This window comes from Neovison vison, chromosome 12 (assembly GCF_020171115.1).
Source record: "Neovison vison isolate M4711 chromosome 12, ASM_NN_V1, whole genome shotgun sequence".
Taxonomy (NCBI): domain Eukaryota; kingdom Metazoa; phylum Chordata; class Mammalia; order Carnivora; family Mustelidae; genus Neogale; species Neogale vison.
Genome location: NC_058102.1, coordinates 93668895 through 93685286, shown reverse-complemented (window position 1 = coordinate 93685286; position 16392 = coordinate 93668895). Strand labels below are relative to the sequence as shown.

The window sequence follows — 16392 nt, the reverse complement described above, 5'->3', positions numbered from 1 at the left end:
GCAACGCCCCGGGGCCGCCAGCCCTACTGGCCCAGGAGCACGGTGTGTGGAGGCGGAGGTCAGTGTGAGGGCAGGAGCCCCACATGCCTCTGCGGTCCGGGGGGCCGCGGCGGACAGCCAGGTGTGTGCGTGGTCGAGTCCGTGCACCTGAACGGAACGAATGTGGGACGCGGCGCTCCGAGGCAAGGCCTGCCCGGGATAAGACACGCGGGGCTGAGAGGCCGAAGCAGGAAGGCTGCGGGACAATCACGGACACGTGCGGCCGCAGACCCCGGCCCGCTGGCTTGAAGCATCGGCTGCCAGCGCCCGCGCACCGCGTCCGCACTAGCCCAAGAAAGTTCCAGAAGCTGTACCGCGTTGGCAGGAGCCCGCGGAGGTAGCGGAAGCCGCATGCTGCACTGCTGGAGAACCTCGCCCCACCAGCGTTGGTCCGAGCAGAAACCTGCAAGTGGGGGCACCTGGGTGGCTCAGTGGTTAAGCCGCTGCCTTCTGCTCGGTTCATGATCTCGGGGTCCTGGGATCGAGTCCCGCATCGGGCTCTCTGCTTGGCGGGGAGCCTGCTTCCCTCTCTCTCTCTGCCTGCCTCTCCGCCTACTTGTGATCTCTTTCCGTCAAATAAATAAATAAAATCTTTTTAAAAAAAAAAAGAAAGAAAGAAAGAAAGAAACCTGCAAGTGCTACAGGAGAGGCCACGTTTCTGGGCATTTCTATAATTTTTACTTAGGAAAGTGCCTTCGTGGGTTCCTTCTGTCATGGAGAAGGGAAGAGCAGGCCTGCGAGTGCAGGGCAGGCATTTACTGTCAGCCTCCCTCCCGGAGGCCCGGAAGCGGTCCTGCGACCGCACGGCCTTAGAACATCTGCTCCCGCTTCTCCCGGATACAGGGAAGACCCCAAGGCCCACACCCACCGCCTCTGTGAAGCAAGCCGCTCGCTTTCCTCCAGCGCGCAGGCGCTGGGAGGCGGTGCCCCCCGCTCGCCAGCCCCGCCCCAGGCCTTAAGCCACTGGGCTGCGCGGCGCGCCGCGCCGCGTGACGTAGCTGCGCCCCCCCCCCACTGAAGACAGCGCCAGTGGTGTCCATGGCGACCGTTGCGGAGTAGTGGGTTCTGGTGGAGATGGTGCAGGCGCTTTACAAGGTGAGCTTGAGCGCTCCAGCGGCTCGCGACCACACCGGGCCTTACGGGGTGCGACGGGTCCTGGGCGAGGCTGGTTGCGTAGTGCCCCGACCCCGGCGTTTCCGGCTGGAGGGGCTCGCGGGGAGACTCGGGCGGAGCGGGAACCGAGGGTCTCCTTCGGCGCTGGGAGGGAAACAGGCGCGGGGCGCAGGGGCGAGGGTGCTCTTGACGCTCCCGAGCGGGGACGGGTGGCGAATCGGGGTGGCGAAGCTGCGGTGGGAGACCTCGGTCCGTCGGCCTCAGGAAACTGGGGTGCTCGGGAGGCGGAGCAGACGGGAGGATGGAACCGAGTGCGGGAGTTTGCTCCTGTCGGCGCGAGGTGTCCCGGAAGCCGAGGGGAGGGCAATATGAAGTCGTCGCCGTTCTCCCCCGTGTGTCCACTTTCTGTCCGGTAAACGTGCCCTTCCTGCGTGTCCCTGGACGCGGAGCGCTCGCGTTCCCGAACGGCCGGCCGCTTCAGGTGCGTCGGGCGGCTCGGCAGCAGAACCGCTGTCTGAGAGCGAGCGTTCGCCCCACCGGCGTCCGCGGAGCTCCGCCGCCCGGGCCAGGAGGACTTTCCAGACGTTCTGTCCCCGCGGGGTCGGTGCGGTGGCCGCCCGCCAGCCACGCGGCTAGAAGTGAAGGGCCCGTAACTTGGGATTGTGTTTACACAGCCTCATGCGCGGGGTGGCTGTGCGGCGTGACGGCGCGGCGTCGGTGCGGGGGAGGGCGCCGGGAACGAAAGGTGGGAATTCCCGTGCCAGTGCCCGGAATCCCGGGTTTCCTCGGACAGGTCTGTAAAAGCTGACGTATCTGCTTGCTGGCAGGGGAGACAGCTGTCTTCCCTGCGAGACTTCTCAGAACTATTGAAAAACTGTTGACAGAACAGATGTGATGTACGCGATGGCCAGTACGATCCGCATTTTAGTAACAGAGATAAAAGCCACTGTCGTGGACGTTTTAAAAAAATGAACAATTTCCTGTTCTGTGCTGCTGCTTCCTTTGTGAGGACTGCACAGTTGATCAGGAGTGAGGCATTCTCTTGGATGGAACATTTCCAGGAAAAGAAGCCGCATTTGTGATTTTGATTAATCCAGTAGACAATCGGTATTTCCGTTTTTCTTACGGTTTCTTTGTAGAGCGAGTTGCTTGCCTACTAGAGTACAAGTGCTGAGAAAAACCAAAAGAATGGGTTTTTTTTCTTAAAGATTTTATTTATTTACTTGTGAGAGAGCAAGCACAAACAGGGGGAGCATCAGAGGGAGAAGCAGGCTCCCCACTGGGCAAGGACCACCCCCCCCCAACACACACACACACAGGACCGGATCCCAAGACCCTGGGATCATGACCCCAAGCCAAAAGGAGACGCCCAAGTGACTGAGCCACCCATATGTTCCAAGAAAACCAAAAGAATATTTAGACTGGAGTCCTTATTCTTAAATGAATTGTATTCAAGGGAAATCAGTATATTTAAAAATCTTCTTAAACAGAGATTTCCATTCTTGCTCCCAGTTTTGTTACAGTTAGTGTATAGAATTTGAGGGGTCTTACACCCAAAAGAGAAATAATAGTGTGTGGATGTAACATATGTGTGTAGTTAGAAAATTGTCTATCGACTTAAAAGTTAACCTATCATATGTTTGAAATGTTCCATAATAAAACTTTTTAACTGAAAAAGAAAAAAAATAAAAGTTAACCTATCAGTTTGTCTGCAGTTTTCCTGTCTCCGCATTCTGGGTTTTTGTTTTTAACTGCGGTGAATCATCTTCACTTTCTTTTTGTCTAATGTTTGCACATAACTTGTGTTTACATTTCTAAATACCTCTTTTAAATGGCTTTCCCTGACAGCTTATTGGAGTAGATCACTCTATAGCTGACTGGGGTTTAGTCACTGTGTGGAATCTTCAACACGCACTTAGTGTATCTAGTTGTACAAAAGACAGAAGTCACCCCAGCCCTTATCTTAGAAATGTACAGTGGAAAGAAGACCTGGCATGGATAATTTCAGTGAGGTGTCTTTATGCCTGTTGACGTGGAACACACTGTGTACTTTTGGGGAACTGCTGTAAAAAAAAAAAAAAAAAACTCTGCCATTCCTTTAGGCATTTATAAAATCTTTTTCTCTCAGCTGTGTTCCAAGAAGGATTTATTTTATTTTTTTTAAAGATTTTATTTATTTATTTGACAGACAGCGATCAAAAGTAGGCAGAGAGGCAGGCAGAGAGAGAGGAGGAAGCAGGCCCCCCTGCTGAACAGAGAGCCCAATGCGGGACTCGATCCCAGGACCCCGGGATCGTGACCTGAGCCGAAGGCAGAGGCTTAACCTACTGAGCCACCCAGGCGCCCTCCAAGAAGGATTTAAAGAGCCTTATCAGGGATATGGAAAATAGAGTAAGATGTGCAAAACGCCAAGAACTGTGGAAACTGAATTTCAGATAACTCTCCTAACTCATCCATGGTTCACTGGGGTGGAAGAAGGCTAGCAAAGCTGTGATGTGTTGGTTGCTGTCCTTTCCCACCAGTAGAAACGTACATTATCCAACTGATCTGATAGTTGATATTGTTCCACGTCTTGGGCTTCTACATCCGATTTTATTTTAAGAATTAAATTTCTTTCCTATGGAGGTTTTAAAGCTGTGCTATCAGATTTTTTGTGTGAAGGAGAAATTGCTGACTGTTAGAAATGGTGAGAGGAATTAGTAGAAATAAAAGGAGTTTTGAAAATAAATCTTTAGAAGCAATAGCTTTAAGGTAATGGGAGGCAATATATGAGTGCATCACAATTTATGTGCAGATTTTATAAGTGTTTACTTCATTTCTTTTTTGGTTTTTGATTCATTCTTAGGCTCCTGCTTACTGCCTTATTTTGGAAGGCATTCTAATTCTCTGGATAATCAGACTTCTGTTCTCTAAAATGTACAGATTACAAGAACGATCTGATCTTATAGTCAAGGTTAGAAATTAAATCTTTTATTACTCACTGTATGATTGCAGTTCGTACACCCTTCCAAAAAGTACTTGTGGTGGCTCATCTATATATGTTAAAATATTTTCTGTCACGTAAACAATCAAGGGAAAGGAAATATCAGGGAAGCAGAACGTGGAGAAGCCAGGGGTAAAGTAGCCACCCAGAGGGGCACCCTGCCACAGAACGCTGCACTGTGTTAGGGAAGCAGCAGAGTTAGGGACAGATGGTAGGAGGAAAGCCTGGACAGTGACAGGATTTCGATGATCTACGTGCAGAGTGATGTGAGCTGCTCAGGAAGAACACCACTGGTTCTGAAACCTAAACAAAAATTTCCCTGGGTTCTTCATGAAGGAAATTCCGAGTAGGAAACAATTCTCCCACCTCCCCACCCCAAACTGAATTTCTCTGTGGTAAGGGACCCAGCCCAAGCCCAAGCCAGGCAAACCTTAGGAAGAAGAAGTGTCTAGGGGACTGTGGCACTGCCCACGTGGCGTCCCGTTCACCTGAAGGTTGGGGAGGCTTGTGGAAAAGAAGCTTGTCCTCTCACTTCAGTGGGAGCACCTAGGAATGGCACTCCAGTGCAGGAGGGAAGAGCAGTTCTGACCACACCGTGGTTTCCGTCCCTCGGGCCCTTTCCCTGTCCAGCCCCTGTATCATTGGGCCAGGATGTTAAGGGAGACCCATGACTGTGAGAAAGGTTTTTCCATGAAAATCTCTACACCTCTGGTTCACAAGGCGGCACTGGGTGAAACATGGAGATGGGGCAGAATTAAGGCAGCAGCGTGGTGATCACTTCCCATGCTGTGCTGACTGGCTGCCGCCGTCCTGATCGTTCATATTCCTTGTAGGACAGTCAGGCAGTGTCCCCCAAAGGACATGAAGCATACGGTTCTTAGGGCAAATATATTTGGGAAATCTGCTTAATGCAGAGTAGGGCATGTCTTATCATATGATTTCACGTAGGCTTTACTAGGCTAGTGGATAGTTGAACCTCTGTTTGGAGAGATGCCCTCACCTTGGCCACAGATTCTTCTCCACCGTTTTGTTCTGACTGCCTTGTGAGATTAGCATGTCGTGGAACACTCTGGATAGTATTGCAGTAAGATTGGGCCATCTGGGGCAAAGGTCCTGTCTCATCTTTTTCTCTTGGCATTTCAGAACTCCTTATGAATGATCAGGTGGCTGGTTTCTAGCTCAGCTTTGTAAGAGGTTCGTCATTCCTGGTATTTTGAATTTTTGTTTATAAAGCTGGCAGTCCACACATACCTATATTTTTTAAGAGAATGATTAGACATAACTTCAGAGTTGTCCTCTGAAAGCTGAACTTAGCAAGATTTAGTAATCGTGGACACCTTACCCTAAAACCTGTGGAAGAAAAAAAACCTGTTTTTAAAGTTTTATTTCTGGCAACATAGATGCGGTGTCCTTTGGTTTTACAGATCTGCAGTCTCTTGAATACAAGGGGATCCTGAGATGCTTCTGACATCTGGCCCCAGGTCACAGGTGGGCAGTGTGCGTGACGTGGCCTCGCGGGCTGCTGTTCAGGAACAGATAAGGAACCTACTGGTTGCTTTTAACAGAAGTGTGGGAACAAAACAGTGACCAGCACCCTGCTGTATTTTGTTTCCTTCTCTCCCGTAGGAAAAGGAAGAATTGATTGAAGAGTGGCAGCCAGAACCTCTTGTTCCTCCCATCTCGAAAGACCATCCTGCTCTCAACTACAACGTCGTTTCAGGGTAAAGTGGTTTGCTTCTCGAAGGATGTGTATTTGCTCTCCTGTAGGTATACTTGCCAAAGCATACAGAGGCTTATGTAGTATTTCTAGCAGAAATCAAACAGTGAGAAATCTCGGAAGCTCAGAAACTGTTTTTTAGTGCCGAATATATGACTCTGTTAAGGATGTATGGACAGTTTTATGGTCTCTAGTTTGGGCATTGCAGTTTGTCCCTTTCTTCCATAAAAAAAAACAAAAAACAAAAACCTTGTTTTGTGAAATTATACATGCTCCTGGTAATACTTCAAATAGCGGGGGGGTGGGAGGTTGGGGTACCAGGTGGTGGGTATTATAGAGGGCACAGCTTGCATGGAGCACTGGGTGTGGTGAAAAAATAATGAATACTGTTTTTCTGAAAATAAATAAATTGGGGGAAAAAAATAGTGAGACAGACTTGAAATGAAAAGCAGTGCTCCTGCTTTTTCTCAGCTTCATTGTTTCTGATTTTAGATCTGTTGTAGGTTACCTTCATAACCAGATATGAATAGTGTGCTCACACTTCTGCTTAGTGAGGTAGCTATAGACAGCAGCATTTGACTTTGACAGTTCGAGTTCTGAAACTTGACCTTCCTTGTGCTGCCTCTCTCCCTGCTTGTTGCAAGGTGTGATCTGTCTTTGTGTTTAGTTCTTCTGTTGCTTGTCTTTACTTTACCATGTATGCTTTCTTAAATTAAGAAGTATTTTAAGTTTGTAGGAAATATCTGACCCATGTAAAGCCACCATGCAGGATAAATAGGCATTAACATTTTGCTATCTTTATTTCAAATCTACCTTAAGAAAGAAATAAAACGTTCCGGTTATAGCTAAGAAACACCTTCCAATTTACCACTTACTCTTCTCACCCACAAAGAACAACCATTTTCATGAAGTTGGTGGATGTCTTTCACTTAACATTTAAACCTTTTTAAAAAAGATTTTATTTCTTTAGTTTAGAGAGGGAGAGAGAGAGAGAGAGAGAGAGCGTGCCCAAGAACAGAGAGGGACAGAGGGAGACAGAACCTTCAACGGGTTCCACGCTGAGCACACAGTGTGATGTAGGACTTGAACTCAAGACCCAGTGATCAGGAGCCAAAGTCAAGAGTCGGACACCTGACCAACTGAGCCAGCCAGGTGTTCCTCTATTTATACTTTTAACACGTATCCTTGACGCTATGAAATTATTGAGTATTTTGTCTAAAAATGTGATGCAGCATATTTCTCTTGAGTGTGTCCTTCATCTCCTGCACTGATGGAAGGGAGGTTTGCATTCTTCACTCCGTGTGTTGCTGTGGTCATCCAGAATTTTTATGCGTTCTGAACTCGGACTTACTCATCATCAGTGCCGTGGTTAAGAAGTCCTTCCCTGCCCCCCGAGGTCAAATGTGCCTGTGTCAGTACGGTGATCAGCTGTCCCAGCTTGCATTGACTTGTCCATTGTTTACCTACTGAGTAGAAGTTTCCATTTTTCTGTATAGTGCCTGCCCTTCTGACAGCTCTGTTTTTGGCTTTGTTTCTCCTCTGCCGGCATGTCTGTCTCTCCTGGTGCCAGAACTTCACATAAATAGCACAGTGTAAGAATAGGCCTTGACTAGAGCAAGCCCTTCACCTCCTTGTCCTTCCGAACTGCGTGGCTCTTTGCAGTTCTGTTCCTCAGTGTGAGCTTGTTTAACTTACACATTTGACCAACAAATGAGGTCGGGTTGTGACTGGCAGTGTGCTGATGTGGATTCATGGGAAAACTACCATGTGCCTGGTGTGTCACTCTGGTCTTTCATGTCCTACAGTAAAGCTATGTAATTTTCTTCATAAAGACTGCTTGTCTTGGGGCGCCTGGGTGGCTCAGTGGGTCAAAGCCTCTGCCTTTGGCTCAGGTCATGATCTCACGGTCCTGGGATCGAGTTCTATATTCGGCTCTCTGCTCAGCGGAGAGCCTGCTTCCCCCTCTCTCTCTGCCTGCTTCTCTGCCTATTTGTGATCTCTGTCCATCAAATAAATAAATAAAATCTGTAGGAAAAAAATGTAGCTACTTTTCAGTGAACGCACTAGTGCTGTTCATTCAGTACTGGGTTAACACAAGAGTAAGTGAATTTACTTAACTTGGAGAGTTTTTTTCTTTCAATAATAGCCTTATTGACATAATCCTCAGACCATGAAATTCAGTCTTTTATTTCACCACAATTGAGTGGGTTTTAGTATGTTCACAGACTTGTGCAACCATTGCCACTGTCTCATTTCAGAATTTTTTTTAAAGATTTTATTTATTTATTTGACAGACAGAGATCACAAGTAGGCAGAGAGGCAGGCAGAGAGAGAGGAGGAAGCAGGCTCCCCGCTGAGCAGAGAGCCCGATGTGGGGCTCCATCCCAGGACCTTGAGATCATGAACTAAGCCGAAGGCAGAGGCTTAACCCACTGAGCCACCCAGGCACCCACAGAATATTTTTATCACCCCAGAAAGAAATTGCACACCCACACACACTCACCCCCCGTGCCCCCCATTCCCCATCTACTTTCCCGTGACACGTACTAACCTACTTATTCTGTGTGTTGGCCTGTTTTGGACTTTAAAGGAATCATGCAGTATGTGGCTCTTTGTGTCTGATTTCTTTCATTTAGCATCACATTTCCAAGGTTTGTCCATGTCAAAGTAGCTTGTGTCAGGTTTGTGTCTGAATAATACAGTATTTCACTCTGAATATATCATACTTTGTACATTCTTCAGTTGATGGGCATTAAGGGTTGTTTCCACTGTAGTATATGAAAGGAGAAAAATTATATGTGTGCATAAACTCCCATGAATATTTGTGTACTTTTTTTTTAATTTCACTTTTTTTTAAGATTTTATTAGAGAGTGTGCATGCACAAGCAGGGGAGGGGCAGAGGGAGGCAGAAAAGCAGCTCCACACTGAGCAGGAAGCTTAGCTGCAGGCGCTTAGTCCCAGGACCCCGGGATCAAGACCTGAGCCAAAAGCAGACAGTTAACCGACTGAGCCACCCTGGCGCCTCCATGTACACATTTCCTCTGCTGACATATGTTTTTATTTCTCCTGAATATACACCTGAGAATGAAATTGTTGAGGTTTGTGGGAACTTGCTTTGAGGACCCACCAGTCTGTTTTCCAAAGTGGCTGAATCATTTTCCATTCTCCCCAGCAATGCGTGAGAGTTGTCATTTCTCCCTGTCTTGGCCAACGCTGTCTTTCATTGTGACCATCCTGCTAGGTGGGGAGTGGTACCCTCCATGGTTGGGATTTACATTTCCCAATGATTAATGACGCTGAGCATCTTTTCATGCTGAGCGTCTTTTCTGGAGAATAACCTACTTAAGTCATTTGCCCATTTTCTAATTGGGTTATTTGTCTTTTTATCATTGAGTTATAAGAACACTTTGTATATTTTGGATACTAGTTCCTTATCAAAAATACGACATGCAGGGGCGCCTGGGTGGCTCAGTGGGTTAAGCCGCTGCCTTCGGCTCAGGTCATGATCTCAGGGTCCTGGGATCGAGTCCCGCATCGGACTCTCTGCCCGGCAGGGAGCCTGCTTCCTCCTCTCTCTCTCTGTCTGCCTCTCTGCCTACTTGTGATCTCTATCTGTCAAATAAATAAATAAAATCTTTAAAAAAAAAAATACGACATGCAGATATTTTCCCCCATTCTGTGGGTTTGTTGCTTCTCTGACAGTGTGCTTTGAAGCACAAATGTTTCTAATTTTAATGAAGTCTAGAGTTCTTTTTTGTTCTTTTGTTGCTTGTGCTTTTTTATTGGTTTTACAATCCTTCCCTGATTTGAGATTATGCAGGTTTCCTTCTTTGTTTCCAGGAGGAGGGCTCGGCGTCCCATTTTTCATCATGTGGGTTTGTACTCGATTCCTGTTTTTAGCACAGTGCCATCCCGCAGCTGTCTGTAGGACTTAAAGTTATACTCAGGCTTTTCCAGGGAGGAAGTTCTGCTGTATTTCTGCAGAGTAGGAAGGGGATCTGAGCGAGTGGCTGCTGCTTACCAGATTTCCAGCTGCCCTCGTGCTCACAGGGAACTGTTCCACGGGGTGGGAGGGGGTCATTTTCCAGGAGCAGCGGCTGAGCTGCTCACTGCTGGCTCATGTGCAGCTTTCTTTCTGGTCTCTGACTTCTCATATACAACCTGTCCATTTGCCAGGAGTTGTCCCTCCCTGCATCCTGGTCTTAGTAGCATCAGATAGTTAGACCTTGGAGGCATCTTATGTTCCATTAGAAGGGACCGCAGGCTGATGGGTTTTGTTCATTTTACCAGAGGCCACTGGTAGGTCTTCCTATTCATAAATAATTCTTAAATACCTGGAATAAGGCTGTTTGATTAGTTTTTAATACGTTGCTAGTTTGTTTTGTTAATGTTTGGGATTCTTGACCTGCATGTTGAAATATGAGTTTTGTTTCTTCTTTTCCCTTCCTGTTGCTGGTCCAGTTCAGGTATCAGATATAATCGGCCTTGCCTTCCTCTTAGTAATTGTGTGGTAGGCATGCTGACAACACTGACTCCATCTCTGGCCCTCCAATTTCATGCCCATGCAGTGACCTCGCCAGGGCTCTGTGGTCTGGGCCCCATGGAGGTTAACGTATGCCCTGACCAGAAGGGCGGGGGCTTGTTCCGATCTTCCCTAAAGAAGACACCGTAGGTAACTGGTCAGGATCACTGGCCTGCAGAAGACCCCAGTTTAGATGACTACCCTGTGACTGTGCCCCCATGCCCTGTGCTACCGAAGAGCCAGGGCAAGGCTCGCCTGGACTGGGCACAGAGCGGCTTCATGCTCACTGCCCTGCTTGCCTGCCTACCTCAATTCCCCATTGTTAAGTTACCCCACAGCTCTGTCGGCACGATGGGGGCCGGCTTCAGCTTTCAGTCGTGGAGGGGCTGCTCAGCTGGAGGACGCGTTACTGACCCTCCACCTCCCTCTAACATGTCTGCATTCGTCGCACTGTTTGTTGTGTTGAGCCTAGATTTTTAGTCCCAAACTCCCTGTCTTCAGTGAGTTCTTCAAACTGAGTGAGTTTTGGTTATTGTTCGTTAGTAATTGTTCATTTCTTCTTACCGTTTCTGAGTGAATTGGCCTGAAGCAGTTTCTCGGGTAGCGTGGACCAAATGCCTTTAGTACAGACGTGTATGATGGTGCACGTGTGGGGTTGTGTTTCCCCCGCAGGCAGTGTTTGCTTGGGTCCCGCTTCTCACTCAGTTCTACCAAAGTCTTGTCTTCTGTCTCGGTGGATGCTCCGTCTTAGTTTCTCCACGTGGGGCCTTGAGGACACAAGTGCTGACCCTGTCCTCCGTTCCACTCTGGTCGGCGCCCGCACCGGGCAGCGCTGTTGTTTTACACCTTGTCTCCTTTCGTCCTCTCCCCAGGCCCCCACTTGACCGCCCCCTGAAATACTTCCACTGAACTTTCAGTCATCACTTGATGTCCTATATGTCTGAATTACTAAAATGATGCATTTTATTTTTATTATGCATGTATTGTTAACCTTAAAAATAGTTATTTTTACCAATAAAAATGGATTCATTTGGGAATAAAAATGACAATTTGGGACCAGCAAGTTAGGGCTAAACCATGGGTAAGTCCAACAAACAAGGGAGAGGAATGTCATTTTCTGAGGGAGGAGGCTGTTGAGAGGGTTTTTTTGTTGTTGTTGTTTTTTAAGATTTTATCTGTTTATTTGACAGACAGAGATCACAATAGGCAGAAAGGCAGGCAGAGAGAGAGGAGGAAGCAGGCTTCCCACTGAGCAGAGAGCCCAATGCGGGGCTTAATCCCAGGACCTGGGATCATGACCTGAGCCGAAGGCAGAGACTTTAACCCACTGAGCCACCCAGGCACCCCGAGAGGGGTTGTTTTAATGAAAGTTTATTGGAGGCAAGCTAGAGTCCAGGCCCATGAGGGCTTCTCGCTGGCTGAGCTGCAGGGCTGGTGGGTCTCTTATAGGAGATGCTGTGCCCCTCTCTCCCGTTTAGGGGCTGTAGTTGAAGATTGCTTCCTCTGGGAGGGGCCTGGAATCCCTAGTTCTTCTTGTGACTGGCACTGAACCATGCTGCTCCCCCTCCAGGCTTCCCCTCAGCTTCCCCTCCAGCCTTCCCCGCAACCTCCCCTCCAGCACCCCAAGTCTGCTTCATGCAGTTTCCCAGTGTTCATTGTCACACTACCTTTGGAATACCTCTTAATGTTTTATGAAGTATGTTTTTAATTTTGTGCTCCAACTTCTTTCTGATTCTTATTTATTCACACTCATTTTTTTTAACATATGTTTGGGTGCTCATTGTGTCCCAGGAATGTGCTGAGCACATACAGTGAATCAAAATTGTAGGTCTTCTGGGGCAGACAAACCAACAGTGAAATAGAACGTTAGCTGGCGTTAAGGGATAGTGAAGAGATTTCACTCAGCGCAGACTGGATGGGGAGGGCTGGATGTGCTTCTCGCTCTTTCCTTCCTCCTGCTGTGTAGGCCTCCATTGTGTACTTAGCCGCTTTGCTCATGTTGGGTCCCTCAGCTGCGCCCACTCCCCGCTGCCACACAAAATCTGGTGATTACTGGTCCCTTGTGCATCTGTGTGAGTCTCTGGAGCCAGCAGTAGGTCCTGACACACGCCTGTCTCATTTCTCTGTGGGGCTTCCCTACCTGGTGATGCATCCATCTCTGCTCCCCTGAGTTGGGATATGGAGGCCCAGCTTCCCACAGCCCTGCTGGGCAACATTGTTTTATTTTGTAATTTTCTGATTATTTGGGCCTTTGAGTATCATTTCATCTGCTTAGGAGCTGCTGGGGTTTTCCCATTCTGTGAATGCCTTTTCATGTCTTCACCTCGTCTCACTGCATTCCTAGTGCGTGTCTTGATTAGCCCGAATCCCATGTGCCTTGTAGACTTTTCTTCTGTGGTCCGTTTTCAGTGTAGTACTCTGTATGTCAGTTTCAAGACACACATTCATGTTCTTCCTATCGTCAGATCTCTGAACTGGGATGAATCTTAGGGGCCCTGAGAGTTGTTGTCAGCAGGGACATCCTTGTCTCTGTCACTGTAAACTGGTCCTGGCTGCACTTACCGCTGACTCCTCCATAGAGCTGTGAGCGCTGCTGGCAGGGAAACCAGCGGCTGGTCGGGGAGAGGTCCAGACTCCTCCCAGCCAGTGAGCAGAGGCTGCAGTGACTGAAGCTTGAGCCTCCCTCCATCAGATTCCTGCCTGTGGGTGGTTGCAGCTGGCTTTTAGAAATGCAATTCCACTGGGGGAAAGATGAATTCAGTCCAGGGAGAGAGTTCAGCATCAGAATTTGAGGTGTGGGAGACGCTAACCTGTTGGGCAAGCTTGGCGATGATGAGGGAGCACCCTGCACAACACGAGGTGCTCCTGACAGCAGAGAGGGGTCTTGTCAGTGCACCCATGCGGTCTGTGACTTGGAGGCGTGGAGCAAACAGCCGGGGCTCCAGTGGAGCTGTTAGGGATGTGTTGATGGATTTCTGTTATGTTTTCTCGCTTAGTTGTGCAGACGTAGTGTGACAGAAAGCTGTGTCTGAGATACCTAATAGAACTTCTCATTCGGTGTAAACTCAAAAATTGTAAGATCACAAGAAAACATCCTCCTGTTTTCATCACAGTTTTCCTTCCTTTAAAAATGGCCATAGCATCTTCGGTTTGGTGAAGTATTCGGTAAGTGTTGCCCATCTGTGAGCTTTGTCTGTGGTGTCATCACTGAACCAAATTCTCTCCCTCTCTCTTTTTTTTAAAGTAGGCTCCATGCACAGCAGAGCCCAACTCAGGGCCTAAACTCACGACTCTGAGACCAAGATCTTAGCTGAGATCAAGGGTTGGATGCCTAACTGACTGAGCCCCCCAGGATCCCCAATTAAATTCTTAATTTTGACTCTGATTCATCCATTTTGGTCTCACTCTTAGTGTGTGGGAGGACTTGTGCAGAAATCCTCCCATACTCCCCAGCGTCGCGAGGACATTCCTCCACATTTTCTTTTGTTACCTCTTCCAAAATATCTTCTCGGTTTTTAATATGCCTAGAATTCACCTTTGTGCATGTTTATCCAACTTTATTTTGCTCCATAGAAAAAGAAATGTGTGCGATTTGGCAGTTTGTGGTGCATCAGCCGTTATTTGCCAGGTGTTTGTATGCACACAGTTCTCTTGGACTCTGGAGTCTTTCGTTGCTCTAGGGAGCTGCTCTCACACTGCTACCCAACCCATTGTTCGTGCAGTTCTGGAATCCTAGTCTCCTTCTGTTAAAACACTTAAGTTCACTTTCTAATTACTGACTCTCACTAATAGTGAGGTTGTGGCTTTTGGTTGGGAAGGGTTTTATTTTCCCACCTTCTGTCCTCTGATGCCTTCATTGTGAAACTGTCTTTCTAGCTTGGCTGTATTTGCATCTGCGAGAGATCCTGAAGGGTCCCGTTCTCTGGTGTTCCGTGGTAAAGGCCGAGTGTGACATCCCTGCAAAGCTGCGCAGAGCACGGGTGGGATCCTTCCATTTCTGCCCGCAGCTGCCCTTTCCCTGCTCCAGGTGCCGACAGGAACTAGGTCCCGGATTCCTACATCATGCTGCCTCCTGACAGCTTATCAGCTGTGCTCAGCGGTTTGGGGTGTACTTTTCCTGGATGGTTTGATTTCTCTGTTAGTGGTTTTGTTTCATTTTGTTTTGTTTTTGCTTATTAGTTTTTGTAGAACAGCCTTGACTTTCCCAGCAGCAGCCTTTACTACAGACTTGTCTCCATAGTGGCTCCATCTTTTCTCTTTCCGAGCGCCAGCGACTCCATGCCAGCAGACGCGGGAAACCTAAGAAGGCCACTGAATGACATGGTGGGTTCAGAGTCAGAGCAGGTGGTTGGAAGGAGAAGCCCTTGAGGCCGTAGGGAAGAAGGAAGGAATATTTAGAGAGCACCTCTTATGGACCAAGCACTTAGAGCTGTACTCCGGAGAGGTGGGTTTTCTCCCGACTTCATGGATGAAGGAGCAGAGACTCACTGGTCTAGGAAGCTTCCCCGAGCTTCAGAAGCCAGGAGGAGCTGGAATGCAGGTGCGCCCCATGTTCTTTTCCCAGAGGCCTCCTGCCTTCTGTACAGGTCCACTTGCTTCTGGTGGTCATTCTCTTCCTTCCCAGGTTGCCCAGAATCGTCTGTTTCTCTCCTCGAAAACCAGTTCTTTGAATCTAGCCCGAGAGCAGGGTTTTCTGGTCTTCCTGTGAAAGTATCATTAGCAGAGCACTTGTGGTCATCTCAAGAGCCTGTCGGCGGTCCCAGCCTAGCTGAGACCTGGGCTCCCAGGCTACTGGACACCCTGTTGCTTTATTTCTCCCCGGGGCTGGGGCAGGATCCTTCTTACACATTATTCTAGCACTAACTGTAGAACTGGGAAACCTAGCCCACTGACTGCTGTTGTCTCTTTCTGTAGTTAACGTGTATTTTCAAACTATTTAACTATAAAGCCAAACCTTTTCTGCCCATTCTTGCTTTTGATTTTGATGTTTTTATATTTCCTTCATTTTTGTCTTATTCCAAATTTTCTCCCAAGGTACTTCATTTCATTTAGCTACTTCTTTCTTTTTTTTTTTTTTTAAATTTATTTGACAGACAGAGATCACAAGTCAGGCAGAGAGAGAGGAAGGAAAGCAGGCTCCCTGCTGAGCAGAGAGCCCGACGCGGGGCTTGATCCCAGGATCCTGGGATCACGACCTGATCCGAAAGCAGAGGCTTTAACCCACTGAGCCACCCAGGAGCCCCTAGCTACTTCTTTCTTAATGAGTTTTAAAATCAAATAAAGGTTTGCCATTTATCTGTGTTGGAATTATAGCCCACTTTGTTGTTGTTGTTTTTTTAAGTACTACAAATTAGCCTGATAATAAAACTAGTGGCTGATTCATAAATACCACTTCCTAATTTTACACTTCAAAAATAATAAGAAGAAGGCACCTGGGTGGAACTGTCAGTGAAGCAGCTGACTCTTGATTAAGGCTCAGGTCATGGTTTTAGGGTCATGAGATCAAGCTCTGCATTAAGTTCCACACTCAGCTCTGAGTCTGCTTGGGATTCTCTCTCTCCCTCTGCCTCTCCCCCGTTCCCGTATGTGTACTCACACTCTCTCTAGAAATCAATAAATCTGAAATCAGTTAGTTTGAGCAGAGAGCTAGGAGACTGGTGTGCAGCCAGGGTAGTTGAGTGACATCAGTTCTGTGTCTCATATGGCCCCAGAGTGTTGTGACAGCACGTGCCCTGGAATGTGAATATCTGCTCAAATCTGCTTCTGTCCTCTCTTTCCTCAGACCCCCAGCCACAACATGTGGTGAATGGAAAGAAATGTGTCAACTTTGCCTCCTTTAATTTCCTGGGATTGTTGGATAACGCTCGGGTCAAGGTAAGTAGATCTTGTGCATAATCACAGGTTACTTAGAAAACTGGGCAGGAGAGGAGACCAACGTAGAACATGGGAAGGGGCCCCCTCTGCTGGCCATTGGCCATCGCTCTTTTTTGGTAGAGCTGTGTTGTGACCTGGGTTCG

At 47.9% G+C, this 16392-nt stretch overlaps 1 pseudogene; it reads left to right on the top strand.

Annotated features, from left to right (window-relative positions):
• The first annotated feature begins 1058 nt into the window (after nucleotides 1–1058).
• LOC122891119 overlaps nucleotides 1059–16392 on the top strand; it is a 52514-nt pseudogene continuing 37180 nt past the window's right edge.